Genomic DNA, 12,465 nt, shown 5'->3' with positions numbered 1-12,465 from the left:
ACTCAACTGTAGTTTCATCTTGTGGTGGTTAATTTCATTACTATCAAATGAGGAGAGACAAACTTATCACACAAGTCAGAGTTATACTTCAACCAAATCTTTAATCACTTATTAATAATGGAGCAGGTCAATACAACGCACACATATAAAGTGAATCGATTGAGTGCTCTACGATAATGATGGCTGGTCATGGCTGGTCGACGAGGCACGGTCAAATGATTCGTTGAGAGCCCCGAGACAAAAGTACCAAGGTCTTTTATAGCCAAGATACACCCCTTTTAACCTACATGACAAACAACAGATATATAGAATGGGTCACAAGGTTAAGATTGGTATGAAAGACACCTATAATACATAGCAGGCAGTATCTGCTGTGTCAACAGTTTTCATTGTATAGAGAACAGTGTCTGGCCCTCCGACTACAAACTGGAACCATCTCTCCCTGTTACGGTATAGAACAGAAATATTAAATCATGCTCTGGAATGCTCTTTAGGTTTTGTCACCCAAAAGACATCGTAAATCTCCTCTGTCAGTGCTATCTCCCAGAGGCCCATCCTCAGTAGAACACACACACACAATAGTTAATTAAGAATAGTCTATTCTGTTGCATAAAACAACCATTTGATGCAATAAAAGTATTATAAGTCTTGCAATTTTGCAATTTTGCTTTCACAATCTGTCCACAGAATATTTTGCCAGTAGCGCTGTGGAACATCCAGGTGCACTTTTTAAAATTTCAGACGTGTAGATTTTTTGGGGGGGTCAGCAATGGCTTCTTCCATGGTGTCCTCCCATGAACAACATTCTTGTTTAGTGTTTGTAGACTCGTTAACAGAGATGTTAGCATGTACCAGAGATATCTTTATATCTTTAGCTGACACACTAGGATTCTTCTAAACCTCATTGAGCATTCTGTGTTGTGCTCTTGCAGTCATCTTTGCAGGACAGCCACTCATAGGGAGAGTTTTCCATTGATAGACAATTTGACTTATCTTTGACTGATGAACACCAAGGCTTCTAGAGATACTATTGGAACCTATTCCAGCTTTATGCAAGGCAACAATTCTTAACCTTAGGTCGCTTTTGTTCGAGGCACGGTTCACATCAGGCAATGGCTCTTGTGAATAACAAACTCAAATTTTGTGAGTTTTTTATAGGGCAAAGCAGCTCTAACCAACATCTCCAATGTCATCTCATTGATTGGACTCCAGGTTAGCTGACTCCTGACTCCAATTCGTTTTTGGAGAAGTCATTAGCCTAGGGGTTCAGATCCTTTTTCCAACCTACACTGAATGTTTAAATTAAGTTTTCATTATAGACAAAAAAATAAAAATAATTTGTGTTTTAGTTTAAGCACACTATGTCCATTGTTGTGACTTACATGAAGATCAGATCAAATTTCATGACACATTTATGCAGAAATCCAGATACTTTTTCTTGCCACTGTATATTACCTTCAATAGTGTTATCCTGTGATCAAGATGTCAATGTTTTGTTATTGGTGCTGTAAAAATGTTAGCTAACGGTTTAGCAATTAGCATGTTTGACATTTTGGTGGAAATACTATTATCAGCTTTTTGATAATCACTTTAGCAAAAAAAAAAATACTTCCCGTATTATCGGTTTATGGTCACAAGTTATTGGCCACCTTCCTATTTTGTTCAATTACAAGATATATCCATTTCATTTGTTCAAAAAAGAGACACAAACCTTGTCTCCGAAGTGTTTACTAGATAGTTGACTAGCCTGCCAGTTGAATTTTTTTTGACTTGCCAGTCAAATTTTCATAGCCTAGTGCGCTCTTCTGTGGACTCTTAAAAATTGATCTTCACTGACATGTTTTTCAATGTTGTAACCAAATAATGTCTCATCATTTTTTTACAGATTAATCTTGTTTTGAGAAAGCAGATACGTTTATATTAATACTAAAATATAAATGAGTATGAATAATTTACATCAAATAACATTTTAATTTCAGTGATGTGCTTTGACAGAAAAAATGAAACCACTGTGTTGGGAGTTTGTGTTGCAGAGTTGCACAAAGAAAGTAAAGGAAGAAACACACAAGAAGGGTTGAATAAATATGTTTATTATAATTTAGACATTTTTTACAAATAATTGCATATGAAAAAGCAAATAAACAATTAGATTTCAACCTCTATATTATCACAGAAATCACAATAAAAAAATCAAGCTCCATTGATTAACATGGTTTGCAATACAGCAACAATAGTAATTGATACAACAGAGAGAGAGAAACAGATTGTGAAGTACCTGAGGGTGGTGCAATGGGTGGCGTGACAGGTGGCCGGTAGAGCTTTTTTCTTCCTTTTCTGTGCTGCAGTTGAGAGAAAAGGTAGTGTTAGGGCATGTTTTCAACATTTTTACACCAATACCTCTGGAGGAAGCTGCAGAAGTTTTAAGGAGGTGGACAGACATGCCTTGTGGGCTGGTGTCTTGGACTGTAGATATGTAAAGAGAGATTTTTTTTAAACAACACATAACAAACAGTATGTATTTTTTAAATAATTGAACATGTATTTACCTGTAGAGGTGTCTGTATTCGAATTGCTGTGGTCAGGAATACCAGATGAGGCTGCTGTGGTTCAGTGACCAGGGGAGATGGAGGAGGCAGTTGGTCCAGAGGAGGCCGTTTCGGGGTTGACAGACAGGGGGGGCTGGTTTGCATTGTGGTGGTGGACAAAACCCGACGCCGGTGGCTTAGAGAAGCTGGTGTTGGTGGGATTGAGCAACCGACAATCGTGTGGCTGGGAGAGAGCATTCACATGGCCTGCTCCTACAGGTGTTGCACACTGGGAGGCATGGGCGGTGGTGATGCAGCTGTCAGGTATGGTTCCAGTGAGGGGGGGGTCCAGCATAGGCGATGGCGTCGATGGTCTCATCCATGGCAGCCCTCTCCTGTGCCCTCTGTTCTGAGGGCTGCCCAACAGTATTCCTCTCTGCCCTCTCACCACTGTCCTGCCACTGGGGCATGTATTCCTCCCTGGTGGGGTATGTGGTGACCACAGGGAGTCTTCTGTATCGGTCTGGCTGATACTTCAGCAAGGTAAGGACCCTTCCACCACATACAGCATGTCTTAGTAGCGCTGGTACAGGTAGAAGAATACTCGAGGAAATTCTGATTTGTTTACGATATAGGAGTGGTCAAAATGGCTGAGGTCTTCAACGACCTTGGAGAACTCAGCCTTACAGCGCCACAATATGCCACATGCAGCGGCTGCTGGACATGGGTGCAGTGTGGTGGAAGACAAAGTAGTATAACCCCTTCCCTTTGAGCCGCAGCGAGCACCTCCGGGTCCATGCGGCTCTTATGCCCATCGAAGGGGAGAAGGAGACAAGGGGACATCCTCCTCAGCTGCGTGGATGCAGGCCAGCACTAATGTGCTCCTTGGTTCCCGGAGCCTGCTGGTACAGGTGTTTAGCACCCCGGAGAGCCAGGACTATGCCTGCTCTGGTCGCTATAAAACTCAGACTCATCGCAGTTACAGATTTGCCTGGGTTTCTCCCTCAACCCACTCTCCTCCAAGAAGGTGTCCATCATCGGACGGGTGGCACACTCAGCTCTCCCCCTGTCCAGGGTGTCTGGCCTCCTCATGCTCAGTTTCTTGTGCTTCCTCCTGAACATTTCCTACCACCTCTTCCCCAGTGGTGGGATTGTTTCTCCTCGGTGCCAAAACCTAGAATGGAAAATAAATTGTCTATCCAGGATGAAAATGTTTGTTTTGGCATCACCATACACATCACACATTGAGAACAGTCAGTCCAGCATTCTACATACAGTTGAAGTCAGAAGTTTACATACACTTAAGTTGGAGTTATTAAATCTCGTTTTTAAACCACTCCACATATTTGTTATTAACAAACTATAGTTTTGGCAAGTCGGTTGGGATATCTACTTTGTGCATGACACAAGTAATTTTTCCAACTATTGTTTACAGACAGATTAATTCACTGTATCACAATTCCAGTGGGTCAGAAGTTTACATATACCAAGTTTACTGTGCCTTTAAAAAGCTAGGAAAAATCCTGAAAATTGTGTCATAGGCTAATTGACATCATTTGAGTCAGTTGGAGGTGTACCTGTGGATGTAACTGTTTGGCCATAATGACCATTGTTATTTTTGGAGGAAAAAAAGGGGGAGGCTTGCAAGCCAAAGAACACCATCCCAACCGTGAAGCGCTGGGGTGGCAGCATCATGTTGTGGGGGTGCTTTGCTGCAGGAGGGACTGGTGCACTTCACAAAATAGATGGCATCATGAGGAATATTCTGTGGATATATTGAAGCAACAGCTCAAGACATCAGTCAGGACGTTAAAGCTTGGTCGCAAAAGGGTCTTCCAAATGGACAATGACCCCAAGCATACTTCCAAAGTTGTGGAAAAATGGCTTAAGGACAACGAAGTCAAGGTATTGGTGTGGCCATCACAAAGCCCCGACCTCAATCCCATAGAACATTTGTGGGCAAAACTGAAAAAGCGAGGAGGCCTTCAAACCTGACTTAATTACACCAGTTCTGTCAGGAGGAATGGGCCAAAATTCACCCAACTTATTGTGGGAAGCTTGTGGAAGGCCACCTGAAACGTTTGACCCAAGTTAAACATTTTAAAGGTAATGCTACCAAATGTAAACTTCACTCCCACTGGGAATGTGATGAAATAAAAGCTGAAATAAATAATTTTCTCTACTATTATTCTGACATTTCACATTCTTAAAATAAAGTGGTGATCCTAACTGACCTAAAACAGGGAATTGTTACTATGATTAAAAGTCAGGAATTGTGAAAAACTGAGTTTTAAATGTATTTGGCAAAGGTGTACGTAAACCTCCAACTTCAACTGTACATAAACACATAGAACAGCAGGTACCTGCTTATTTTGTTGGATATGTCATTAGCCGTTGTCTGGTGAAAGGAAACCCCATGGCTAGCGCAGTAGATATAGTACTGCACCAGAGAATTTTCATCCTCTGGTGCAAGCAATGTGGGTGGTCCACTGCGACAACCATGGGTTATCTGGCCGCTCAGAGTGTCCGTCAGGGTTTTCCGGGGTACACTATACACCTTGGTAGATAAGAAAAGAAAGGTGTTATTAGCAGATGAAATTCACTTACACGTGGTAATCTTCTAAAAACAAAAGTTGACAAACCTTGGCAGCCTGGTGGATAGTCATCCCATCCCCAAAGTCCTTCACTGCATGGAAGATGTCCACCTCACTATATTGCTTCCTTTTGACTTTATCTATGCAGTGGAGGGAAATACAGTATATTTAGCTAAATAACTTGACATACTATAAACATTTTAGAACGATAACTCCATCTGAATATGTATAAACATTTACAATTCAAAGCTAAGGCATTGAAAGGTGACACTGAAAGGCTTCACAAATTGACAGTGTACCCACGTTTTTTGTTTGTTACCTGTAATGAAAATTAGTGTCCCAAGTAGTTTAATATTGTTGCGTACATAGTAACATTTGACTAAATACTGCCTCTATGTAGCTGTTGTATCACGAAACACTGACTGATGTGTCAAAAAATTTGTTTCAAAGTTCAAAATAGATTTTTGCAGACTGGGCAAAACGCCCCCGTCAGACGACTCCAAATTTGATACGTTAAAGTTTTAAAACTTTCAGCTGTTTTCGTGTTGTCTATTCTCTAACACTTACAATTTATTTTCCTTTTGGTTACTAAGCAGTTCTATGAACCTTTAGCAACGAAGCTAGCAACATTAGCAAATCCACTATATTTCATAGGTTAAAAGCTGGATGGTGTGGTCTGTCGTGCAGTCGAATTAAACAATATACAGAGTGTCCCAGAAAATGTGTATAAATAACCTAACTTACATAAATTGTAATGAAAATTAATGGTCAGCTAGCTAGAATGGTGTATTTAGTCGCAAAACGTACCGTTATTTTCCAGTCCATTAAATTTTGAGCTGGAGGTGATTTAGTCCTCCAACCGCTAGTGTCCAAAGTTGGGGGAAAATTCACTAGCTAGAAAGAAATATCCACAAATTAATTCAGACACGGAGGAAGATAGCTAGCTATAGCGAGCTGACGTTAGCAGCTGCCTCTAACAAGAAAGCGGGCAACTGTGACAACATTGACCGTAAGAAAAAAGAAAGAAAAAAGTACTTTCCCATTTGAGCGAAATCCACGCTGCCAAAGAAAGCAAGCTCTGGGTCTACTCCAAAATGCAACTAATCGGCAATCGGATCCATGCCGAAGCGTCACATTTCTGGTTAGCCCACACTCGGCAGGCAGTGTAGAAAACTCCCCCAGGAGCAACAGAATGGCCGAATTAAAAGAACGTGCAGCCACCACCAACACCTTAAAAACGTGTTCTGTCAGTGGATGCTGGTGACGTAAAACACTGAGGAGGATCATCAAAAACTAATTATTTTAACCTAAAGCATTTAATAAAATACATTTTAGGGGAATGTGAATTTAACATTTATTTTGTTTAACTAGGCATGTCAATTTTGAACAAATTCTTATTTACACCGGCCAAACCCAGATGACACTGGGCCAAATGTGCGCCGCCCTATGGTACTCCCAATCACTGCCGGTTGTGATTCAGCCTGGAATCGAACATGCAGGCTCATCATGGATGGATGGATGGATGGTGTTAGAGAAGAGCATAACTCTTTCACTGAGGGCAGGACAGGATTTGACTGGGAAGACAAAACACAATACACTACACAGTTAGACAATAGAGCTAAGAATGAGTTAGTCTAAGCAAGGATGATTGATGTGTAATATGTGATTGTGTTTGTGAATGACTCTACATACAGTAAGGAGAGAAAATGTATAGGGGTACTCACAGTGCTTGGAGAGAAAACATTCAATGTGCCAGTGGAGGAGCGAGCACGAGACGTGGCTTCAGTTCATGTCAGGAGAGAGTTGACAATGGTGGAGTGGAGGGGTCATCACCTCTTAATCAAAGAACAGGACGGACTTAGATGTAAATACAAATAGCAGTTACATTCCAGTACAGCTGCGTCATTGTAGGTTTGGGCAACTCGTTTCTCCATGAAGTTAAACTCAAAGATCTCAGAATTCCCAAAGTCAAACACACACTGCGCATTTCACCCACTTGACACATCAAAGTAGCCCAAGAAACGTTCCTGAATAAAGCCCTGATCATCCACATACCTGATGATAACAATTGCAAGCAGACTGCTGGCACCATTATGTCCCAGAGCGGTGTGGAAATTTTTTCCCCCTAGGGCCCAGAGTGTTTCCTTATCTGTTAACCTGGTTTGGTTAAAACTCTGGACCCTTTAAGGTATGACAGTGATTAGTAGTAAAAAGGTTTTATGTGGGCTATGGAAGGAGTTTTTCCTAATCAGGTCACACGGTTTGAAAAAACTCTTCAAAAAAACTCATGGACCTGGGGGGTGAAAACCCTGTCAAACTGCAGTACTTCCTCTACGCAGACACAACAACTGATAGACAATAGAACTCACAGGGCTGAGCTTGTTTTATGCATGTTTGTACCATGCAGGCCTATGCAACTGTAGGACTAAAAACATTAACTCACATCTCTGATCACTGTTATGCTGATTGATTCATTCCAGTTAATAATTTTGGATTGAAAACGTATAGGCAGCCTAGCCAGCCCAAGTTTGAATATAAACCAAATTTGATCTCATTCACAGTTGATCAGAAAAGTCGTCTAGTTTTCATCATGTCCGATGTCTACTGTTTCGGTGTAGCCTAGGCTGCTGCAACTTTAATGTAGTTTTTACTTGTCTGTCCAGAGTGATTATGTGTTGTCACCTTTGCTGCAACAGGATGATAGGATGGAAGCTATCAAATAATTTGGAACTGACTGACAGCCCAGAAAAGTTCCATATGTTCAGCAAGTAAAGCATCATAATGTGAAATTACCTCTGCAAGCTCCTTGTAGCTGCCCTTATGTGAATAGCTTCCCCTCTCATTGTTGTGTCCTTTAAAAGCCAATTCTTGCATGCAGTGGTGTCAATAAACCGCTTCAGAACATCCCTGTTTCTTCTTACTTTTTCATTGTGCTTCGCAGTTGAATGCGCAGACCTTCGTCCATTACATGATCAAAATGGCATTTTCCCAGAAGCTTGAATCTTATGTGAGCATTTATTTGCTCCCTGCTTTTGTTATGCCGTTTATGTCACACCCTGACCTGTTTCACCTGTCTTGTGCTTGTCTTCACCCCCTCCAGATGTCGCCCATTTTCCCCATTATCCCCTGTGCATTTATACCTGTGCTTTCTGTTTGTCTGTTGCCAGTTTGTCTTGTCAGGCCTACCAGCGGTATTACCATACTCCTGTTTTCCGCTCTAGTCCCTAATTTCTAGTTTCCCAGTTTTGATAATTCTGCCTGCTCTGAGCCTGCCTGCCATTCTGTACCTTGTGACACTGTCCTGGGTTACTGACCTCTGCCTGCCCTGAACTTGAGCTTGCCTGCCATTCTGTACCTTTCGGACTCTGCTCTGGATTACTGACCTCTTCCTGCCCTTGACCTGTCGTTGGCCTGTCCCTTGTTTTTGCAATACATTTTTGTTACTTTGAACTGTCTGCATCTGGGTCTTATCCTGAGGTCTGATAGTACGAACTGGCCATGACTGACCCAGCAGACTCGGACCAGCTCCGCAACGCCATCTCCTCCCAAGGAGCCACCATTGGAAGACACGAGGAGTTACTCCGAGGTCTTATGGATGGATTCCAGACCTTGGCAGAACGCTATGACTGTACCTTGAATGCATTGCTGGAGAAATTCTGTGGATTATTTGGGAGGTGACCGGTCACAACAGTAGCCTCCCAGCCCCCCAGTAACACCACTGTCAGCTGTGTGTCTCTCCAGGCTACCCCGGCTTCCTGAGAACCCTGCTTGCCACCTTTGGAACGCGTCGCTGGAGCTTCAGGAACCAGTTTCTCTCAATTTCGAGCTACAGCCATCATCCTTCCCCCCGGACCGCTCGAAGATAGCGTATCTCATGATGCTAATGTCCGGGCTCTCGCCTGGGAGGAATTCCGGAAGTCCCCGGCGTCTACATCCCTGAGAGAATCCGAGCTTACCTGAGTTCCCCCATGAGTCTCCGAGGTCTGCCAACTCGCCTTTTTCGGAGCCGATGTAACTCGGCAGAGCTAGTTTGTCTCACAGCTCTCTGTCTCCTCTTTCCAGGCCCATCCCCGTCTCATCGACAGCCATCCGGCATACACGGTGAGGTGTCTCCTGAGTGTTCAACCTCGGGGCAGGGGATTCTAGTACCTGGTTGACTGGGAGGGTTATGGTCCAGAGGAGAGGTGCTAGGTCCCCGCTAGGAACATCCTGGACCCAGCCCTCTTTGCTGAGTTCCACCGCCGGCAACCTGGTCAACCAGATATGTGCCCGGGTAGTACGCCAGGTGGCGTCCCTAGAGGGGGTACTGTCACACCCTGATCTGTTTCACCTGTCTAGTGCTGGTCTCCACCCCCTTCAGGTGTCGACCATTTTCCCCATCCCCTGTGCATTTATATCTGTGTTTTCTGTTGCCAGTTCTCTTGTCTCATCAAGCCTACCAGCGTTTTCCGGTACTCCTGATTTTTCTTTCTCGTCCCTGTTATCCAGCTTTCCCGGCTTTGGCCATTCTGCCTGCCCTGCCCCTGAGCCTGCCTGCCGTTCTGTACCTTTTGACACTGCCCTGGATTACTTACCTCTGCCTGCCCTAGACGTGTCGTTCGCCTGCCCTTTGTTTTTGTAAAACTTGTGTATCTTGAACTGTCTGCATCTGGGTTTTATCCTGAAGTCTGATAGTTTAGCTGAACAATCGATGCTCTTCAGGTTACCCAAGATTCAGACTTTACAAAAAGCAGGCAAAGACAGCAAATCAGATGGGTTGATGAAAGAATCCCTGTTAACCAGCTATACATTTGATACCAATTGATATTGAACACAATCACCTTTTCATCCTTCTTCATGAAACTACTCTCAGGCAGAGGCCGACCCTCGGTATTAATTCACACCTTTTCCATGTACACCAGAGAATGAAAGGGGTTATTCAACAAAGTCCACAACATTATTGGTAGCGTTGTCCATTCTGCCATTCGGATGGCAAAACTGCATGTTCGCACTGGTGGGTAGGGCTGCCGTCTTATCGGCCCTCAGCCAATCATGCTATTTTTTTTTTGCCTTGTTCGTAACTTGTTTTGTACATAACGTTGCTGCTCCTGTCTCCTATGACCGAAAAGAGCTTCTAAACATCAGAACTGGGATTGCTCACCTCAAACTGGACGAATAGTTTTTCTTCAATGAGTCGGACGCAAGGGAAATACTGTTGACACCCAAACAGGCCCTGATCCCCTGTGATTCGCTGGAGAAGGAAACGTAGATTTCGAGGCAAAAGATTAGGGTGTGAGGACCAGGCGACGAGTGGCTAATCTGCCCTTGCCCTCTGTTCTGCAAGTGAACGTCCAATCTCTAGAAAATAAATGGGATGAACTGAAAGCACGTATGTCCTACCAAGTGGACATTAAAAACTGTAATATTTTATGCTATACCGAGTCGTGGATGAATGACGACATTAAGAACATAGAGCTGGTGGCTTATAAACTATCGGCAAGACATAACAGCAGCCTCTGATAAGACACGGGGCGAGGCCTATGCATTTATGTAAACAACAGTTGGTGCATGATATCTAAGGAAGTCTCAAAGTTTTGCTCGCCTGAGGTAGAGTAAGCTGCAATCCTGACTATTTACCCAGAGAGTTAATTTTTTTCCGTAGCTGTCTATATACCACCACAGAGCGAGATTGGAACTAAAACTGCACTAAATGAGCTTTATTCCGCCATAATCAAACAGGAAAATGTTCATCCAGAGGCGGCGTTCCTAGTGGCTGGTGACTTTAAAACAGAGAAACTTAAATCAGTTTTACCAAATTTCTATCAACATGTTAAATGGGCAACCAGAGGTAAAAAAATATGCCCTCCATTTGGCATATCTGACCATAACTCTAGCCCCCTGATTCCTGCATACAAGCAACAATTCAAGCAGGAAGCATCAGTGACTCGGTCTATAAGTCAGTGGTCAGATGAAGCAAATGCTAAACTACAGGACTGTTTTGCCCAGGACTGTTTTGTGACAAACCATCAAAAAAGCAAAGCGTCAATACAGGACAAAGATCGAATCGTACGACACCGGCTCCGACGCTCGTCGGATGTGGCAGGGCTTGCAAACTATTACAGACTACAAAGGAAAGCACAGCCAAGAGCTGCCCAGAGTCATGAGCCTACCAGACGAGCTAAATAATATGCTCGCTTCGAGGCAAGTAACACTGAAACATGCATGAGTGTATCAACTGTTCTGGATGACTATGATTACGCTCTCCGCAGCCAATGTGAGTAAGACCTTTTAAACAGGCCAACATTCACAAGGCCGCTGGGCCAGACGGATTACCATGATGTGTACTCCAAGCATGCCTTGACCAACTGGCAAGTATCTTCACTGACATTTTCAACCTCTCCCTGTCTGAGTCTGTAATACCAATATGTTTCAAGCAGACCACCATTGTCCCTGTGCCTAAGAACACTAAGGTAACCTGCCTAAATGACTACCGACCCGTAGCACTCACGTCTGTAAGCCATGAAATTCTTTGAAATGCTGGTCAACATCAACACCATTATCCCAGAAACCCTAGACCCACTCCAATTTGCATACCGCACCAACAGATCCACAGATGACGCAATCTCTATTGCACTCCACACTGCCCTTTCCAACTTGGACAAAAGGAACACCTTTGAGAATGCTATTCACTGACTACAGCTCAGCGTTCAACACCATAGTGCCCTCAAAACTCATCACTAAGCTAAAGACCTTGGAACTAAACAGCTTTCTATGCAACTGGTTCCTAGACTTCCTGACGAGCCAACACCAGGTGGTAAGGGTAGGTAACAACACATCTGCCATAGTGATCCTCAACACGGGGGCCACTCAGGGGGGTCCCCTTCTGTACTCCCTTTTCACTCATGACTGCACAGCCAGGCACAAGTCCAACACCGTCATTAAGTTTGCTGATGATACAACAGTGGTAGGACTGATCACCAACAATGATGAGACAGCCTATTGGGAGTAGGTCAGAGACGTGGCCGTGTGGTGCAAGGACAACAACCTCTCCCTCAATGTGATCAAGACAAAGGAGTTGATTGTGGACTACAGGAAAAAGTGGACCGAGAATGCCCCCATTCTCATCGACCGGGTTTTAGTGGAGCAGGTTGAGAGCTTCAAATTCCATGGTGTCCACATCAACAAACTAACATGGTCCAAGCACACCAAGACAGTCGTGAAGAGGGCACGACAAAACTTTTTCCCCCTCGGGAGACTGAAAAACACAAAAGATTATACAGCTGCACAATCAAGAGCATCCTAACAGGTTGCATTACTGCCTGGTATCGTCAAAGACTCCAGCCACCCTAGCTGTAGACTGTCCTTTC

General features: G+C 43.7%; 1 long non-coding RNA gene across 1 annotated transcript; it reads right to left on the bottom strand.

The window, feature by feature from the left end:
• Nucleotides 1–2,069: 2,069 nt before the first annotated feature.
• LOC135518581 (uncharacterized) lies at nucleotides 2,070–6,920 on the bottom strand. The gene is made up of 6 exons (XR_010452177.1): nucleotides 6,844–6,920; nucleotides 5,927–6,693; nucleotides 5,168–5,259; nucleotides 4,889–5,082; nucleotides 2,547–3,699; nucleotides 2,070–2,339 (listed from the first exon to the last, which is right to left on the bottom strand). It is a non-coding gene; the product is annotated as an uncharacterized LOC135518581 (long non-coding RNA).
• Nucleotides 6,921–12,465: the final 5,545 nt, after the last annotated feature.

The sequence above is a fragment of the Oncorhynchus masou genome, chromosome 28 (assembly GCF_036934945.1).
Source record: "Oncorhynchus masou masou isolate Uvic2021 chromosome 28, UVic_Omas_1.1, whole genome shotgun sequence".
NCBI lineage: Eukaryota > Metazoa > Chordata > Actinopteri > Salmoniformes > Salmonidae > Oncorhynchus > Oncorhynchus masou.
This window is presented reverse-complemented; position numbering and strand designations above follow the sequence as displayed.